Genomic DNA, 6000 nt, shown 5'->3' with positions numbered 1-6000 from the left:
GCCGAAGAGATTGGAAAAGTTCACCAAGCTATTTCCTATTCGATTTGGTGGTACACCTTCTGAAAACCCACTAAAATTTATGGACCGTTTCCACGAGGTACTGCACAACATAGGTATAGTGGAGACAAGTGAAGTTGACTTTGTAGTGTTTTAGATGCATGGATCTACCAAGATGTGGTGGCATGAATATGTTCGGGACAGACTAGCAGGTTCACATTCACTCACTTGGGATCCATTCTCACAACTATTATTGGAGAAGTTCATCCATTTCACTCTGAGAGAGGACTACCACAACCAGTTTGAGCACCTCCAGTAGGGTAGCATGACTGCTATACAGTACAAGACCTGATCGTGGATTTATCTTGACATGTAGTTGTCTTGATCCCCACTGGGTTATATATGGCCTTACTAATGGTATCAGACTACCGATGGTTGGATACACTAAGGATGCTATTTCTTTCACCCGGAATTTAGAGATTTCTAGACGGATCAAGAGTGTTCGTGGTAAGGGCAGAGAGGCGGCCCCTTAGAAGAGGCCCCGTCATTTTCTTGGGTTCAGTTCTACCTTATCTGGAAGCCGAGATTCTTTTGGTAGTGGCTATCCTCCGGTTAAGTCAGCACTTTAGGCATCACACGGTACTTTGGGCAGTCATGGTTCTTATGGGTCTCGTCCTGAGTAACTATCCTATAGTGCACCTCCAACTTCCATCAGCGCACTACCAATTTAGAGCTATCACAGTGGTTATCCGGACCGTCAGAGTCAGTCCTTGATTCAGCAGCCACGTCAGCCGAGAGGTTACTTTGAGTGTGGAGGTTCGGGTCATATCTTGAGGTACTGTCCCATACTTCAGATTAGTGTGCCAAATTAGGGTTCTCGTGCCATGGTTCTGGCACTGGTTTCTCCACCACCTACTCACCCAGGTGGAGATGAAGGTCAGGTAGCCCGGGTGGTGGTCAGGCCATTAGAGGTGGAGGTCAGCTTGGGAGAGGCCGTCCGAGAGGTATAGTTTTGACTGGTGGAGCTCATCCATGTTTCTATGCATTTCCAGCTAGACCTGAGGCAGATTAATTTGATGCGATCACCACAGGTATTTTTCTGATTTTCCATAGAGATGCCTCAGTCTTATTTGATCCGGGTTCCACTTATGTATGTGTCATCCTATTTTGCCCTATATTTGGATATGTATCGTGATTCTTTGAGCGCTCTTATTTATGTGTTTACGGATGTGGGAGATTCTATTATGGTAGATCACGTCTATCGCTCGTATGTGGTTTCTACAGGTGTTACAAGACTCAAGTAGATCTTCTTGTACTCAGCATGGTTGACATTGATGTTATTTTGGGAATGGATTGACTATCACCATATCATGCTATTCTGTATTGTCATACGAAGATGCTTGGATTGCCGAGATTGGAGTAGAGAGGGTCGTTGGGCTATGTTCCTTACAGGGTGATGTCTTATCTAAAGGCATAGTGGATAGTCGAAAAGGGGTTCTTGGCATACTTAGCCTTCGTGAAGGATGTTAGTGCTGATACTCCTACCGTTGAGTAAGTTCTGATAGGGGTAGACTTTCCAGATATGTTCCGAGCAGATCTTCTGGGCATGCCGCCTGATCGGGATATTGATATTTGTAATGATTTGGTGTTGGGCACTCATCCCATCTTTATTTTACCATATCACATGGCACTAATGGAGTTGAAGGAATTAAAGGAACAACTTTATGAATTGATTGATAATGGTTTTATCATACTGAGTGTTTCGCCTTGGGTGCTCCAATTCTATTTGTGAAGAAGAAAAACGATACAATGCAGATGTGTATTGGGTATAAACAGTTGAACAAAGTTACCATTAAGAATAAGTGCCTACTAGTGCGTATGGATGATTTGTGTAACCAACTTCAGGGTGCTAAGGTGTTCACGAATATTGACCTGAGATTGGGATATGATTACCTAAGGATCTGGGCTTCAGATATTCCTAAGACGGCTTTCAGGACCTACTATGGTCACTATGAGTTTTTGGTGATGTCTTTTGGGCTGACTGATGAGTGGTGATTTTACCACTCGTTCTAATCTCTTTTCTTTAGTTTTAGTGTCCTTTAATTATAATATGTTGGTGTTTATGGTGTTTATTGTTAGATTGTTAGGTAAATGATTCCATGAAATGATTTGAAGTCAATTGAAGTGGAATTGAGCAAAAAAAGGTTGAAAGAATGCAAAACTCTTTAGGGATTCCGCATCTGCGGAGATGAACCACTTAGCCTGGAATCGCATCTGAGACATAAGAACCGCTTCTTTGGTTGCGCATCTGTGCTTGCATGTCCGCATCTGCAGAGACAAAATCCATTCAATTTACGCATCTGCAATAGATGATTTGCATCTGCGGAGCCGCACCTGCGAGAGTCCTTCCGCAGGTGCGGTCAATGGGCATAAGACCTGGATTGGAATGAAATTTCACATTTTCTCAATTCCAAACCATTTAATGCACAAAACAACTCATTTAAAAGGAATCTTTTGGCTTATTTTCAGTTTCTAAGACTAGAGAGAACAAGTTTTGGGAGCTAGGGTTTGCACACACACTTTGGTCTTGAAGATTTGAAGCTTTTGGTTGAGAATTTCTTACCCATTCATGTTCATTTCTTCATTTCCTTGCTTTGCATTGAATATCTAAGTGTGTAGTATTTATTTCAACACTTGAATCTTGTTTATGGAAATAATCATATTTAAAGTGTGGATTAAATACCTTGTTGTGCTTATGTATTGAATGATTTTTTATATTTTATGAAGTGACTTGTTGTTACTTTAATTATTCTTGTTCTTTAATATTTCCAAAGGGATTAGCTAACCCTAGGACTCACCCATTAACTTCGAATTAATTTTGGAAAAGATTATTTGGGGTTGGAAAAAATTAATTAACAAGAACTTGAGGTTTTAACCCTCATTTTATAGATTCTACTTAGGGATAAGATTGAACTACTTGTAGCCATAATCGGGTGTGCTTAATCTCATAATTGTTTTAGGGATAAATCAATCAGGAAGTCATGTTAGTCTTTGGAAAAAGCAAATATAGAACTATTACCCGTGGTAAAACCGTGAAATACATTGGATCGTTACTTAAGTGTGATTCCCCGTGTATCCATATTTGTAGTCATTGATCATTTTAGGTATAAATATTTCCGCATTTAGGTTAGTTTACATTTCCGCATTTAGGTATAAATATTTTTTAAAAACAATTCTATGTGTTTGGCATTGCATAATAAGTGATAATTCTCTTACATTCCTAATCGCTTACATATTATACTTTGTGGGATTCGACCCCGACTCATAGTTGGGTAAATTATATTGCATGCGACCCTGTCCATTTAATTTTTAGTAGTGGATTTGGATGTCATCAAAATTGGCGCCATTGGCGGGGAACAATTTGGTGAAATTTAGGGAATTTGAGAAATAAGCGTAAGCGCTTTGGTCCAAACTTGTGAATATTTGTGTAATTATTTTTCTTACCTTGGTCTATTTTTATTTTTTGTTTCTTGTTTATTTTCTTAGTTTTGAGAAAAATGACATCATATAATAAAAATTGGTCGGATAGTAGTTGTTCATACTTTGATGACCCTTGTCCTTATTGTGGAGGACCACACTCATGGCAAATTTTTTTGAATTCTCCCGGGGGTGGATTGTATGCACAATCTCAAACCCATTAGTGGAGTATTTGTGATAAGTGTGGTCATCAAAGTGGTCATTGGGAGTATTGTGCTTATTTCTCCGTCCCTTCCCCAATCCCCCGCTATAATAATTCTACTTTTTGTGATGAAAATGATAGGGCTATGGAAGTGGAAGAAATTGAGCATGGTCAAAATGGAAAGTTCAAACTCATGTTAGAATGCCTACTTGAAGGAGGAAACAAAGAGCAAAGTGCCTTGTAGAAGCTTTTGGAAAATAGTCTCCAAAATGACTTGGCTCTTGAAAGGTTGCACTCACAAATGGGAGAAATGCTTGAAGCTTTAGAGATCCAAAAAGTCTCGGAAGTTAATGATAGCCAAGAATCTTCCTTAGATGGGGTAGCCGAAAATTCTTCCTTGGCATTTGATCCAAAACAAGAAGAACTAATAGAAAAAAAACCTCTCTTCTCTCTCTCCTCAAATGGGCAATTAACATGCACGCCGGCGACTGCCCTTCATGGCCTCCACGGCCGGCAACTAGCCTCCTCCTGAGGTTGGTCCGTCGTCTTCCTCCCCCCCCAAGCAGTTACCAACCTCTACAAACCCTAATCCACCCAAAATCTATGTGAATTTATTAAACCCTGTTGTCATAAATACGCCCATGCAAACCCTAGCTACGCTACAATTGAAAACCAATTGAGTTCCTTCATGGAGAACCAGTTGTGAAGAGGAAGAAATAAGAAGTGAAGCAATCCATCGTACAACAAGGCCTTTAACTTGCAGTTCTTGGGAAATTTTCATATGGGAAGCCTATTATTGGTGAATTACGTATAGTGATTCCTATTCAATGTGAGATTAAGGGTCATTGTTCAGTTGGCTTGATTGAAGACAATCATGTGTTAATTAATATTGGAGGATTATGTTCATCTTCTTTCAAAGCCAGATTTTTATTTAAAGGCTCTATCAGATATGTGGCAGATGCATTGTACAAAATGGAATCCATGGTGGACACCTGATAAAGAGACTCCAATTGCCATAGCTTGGATTAGCTTTCTAGAACTTCCTCCAAATTTCATTGGTAAGGAATGTGTATTTTCATTAGCTGGTGTAGTTGGTAATCCATTACATGTAGACCTAGCAACTCAAAATGGGACTAGACCTAGTTGTGCTAAGGTAAAGGTGGAAGTGAATTTGCTAGGTAAATTCCCTAAATGTATTAAGATTGTTGAAGAAGCTGATGAATCTGGGCCAGAAGAGTTTAAATGGATTAGGATTAAGTATGATTATATACCTAAATATTGCAAGCCTTGAAAGAAACAAGGGCATAGTGAGGCAAAATGCTGGGTAATTCATCCTGAATTACACAAGAGATTTGATGAATATGTTGAGGATCAAGGCAAGGAGAAGACAGTTGTGAGCACTGAAGCAATTGGTACAGCTGCAAATTCAATAAAGGTTCTATCAAGTTGAAAGGTGGTTGGTAAGCCTGCTACTAATCATGCCAAGCAAGAATGGATAGAAGCAAGGAAGAACAAATAACAACGGGATAATCGAGGTCACATTATTGATAACAAACAAGGCAATGAAGCTGACAAGGGTAGAGAGAAGGCCAAACTTGAGGAAGTAGCAACCAAGAAAATTTTTAATGCACTAGAGGTTGAGGAAGTTCATCAACCTACTCTACAAATTACTGAAGGCAAAGGTGAGGATCATAACAATGGTAAGAAGAAGGAACATGAGGAAAAGCAATCCAAGAAGGGCGATGAGAAGGAAAAGGAAGGAATACTGGAGTGTCAAGCCTTAATCCTAAGGCTTCTGGGGTTAGGGTTGGGAAGTATTCTAATACTAAACTAGCAGGAGAAGGTAATCAACAGGAACTTAAGCAGGTAAAGAAGGAAGCAGTTGATAAAGTGTTGGAAGATCAACATAATGGGAACTTACCTATTTCTCCTAGTGATCAAAGCACTGAGGAAAATGCTAATAAGGAATCCACAATCGAATGGGTTCATAGAAGGTTCAGAACTAGCAAAGAGGAGCTAAGGCAACTCAATGTGACTACAAACCAATCATGTCAAGATATTCCATCTCAAACATTTGCAGATTCTGGGCAGCTTGAGGGCCTTGATGGGATAAACTCAACAAAGGTTGTAGGGAGTGATGCAATTGAGGTGGAGGATGATCAACTAGTCATGACAAAGACAACATGAGACAAAGTGAGGGACAGCATCCCACCTGGCGATAGGCTGGACATAGGTTGGCAATGCCAAGCTCCCCAAGCGTTAGGCTGGCGATACCAGGCCTAAAGCAAGGTACTCCAGGCATTAGGCTGGCGACGCCAGGCCTG

This window comes from Nicotiana sylvestris, chromosome 11 (genome assembly GCF_000393655.2).
Source record: "Nicotiana sylvestris chromosome 11, ASM39365v2, whole genome shotgun sequence".
Taxonomy (NCBI): domain Eukaryota; kingdom Viridiplantae; phylum Streptophyta; class Magnoliopsida; order Solanales; family Solanaceae; genus Nicotiana; species Nicotiana sylvestris.
The sequence above is the reverse complement of the archived record's forward strand: the minus strand, read 5'-3'. Positions refer to the sequence as shown.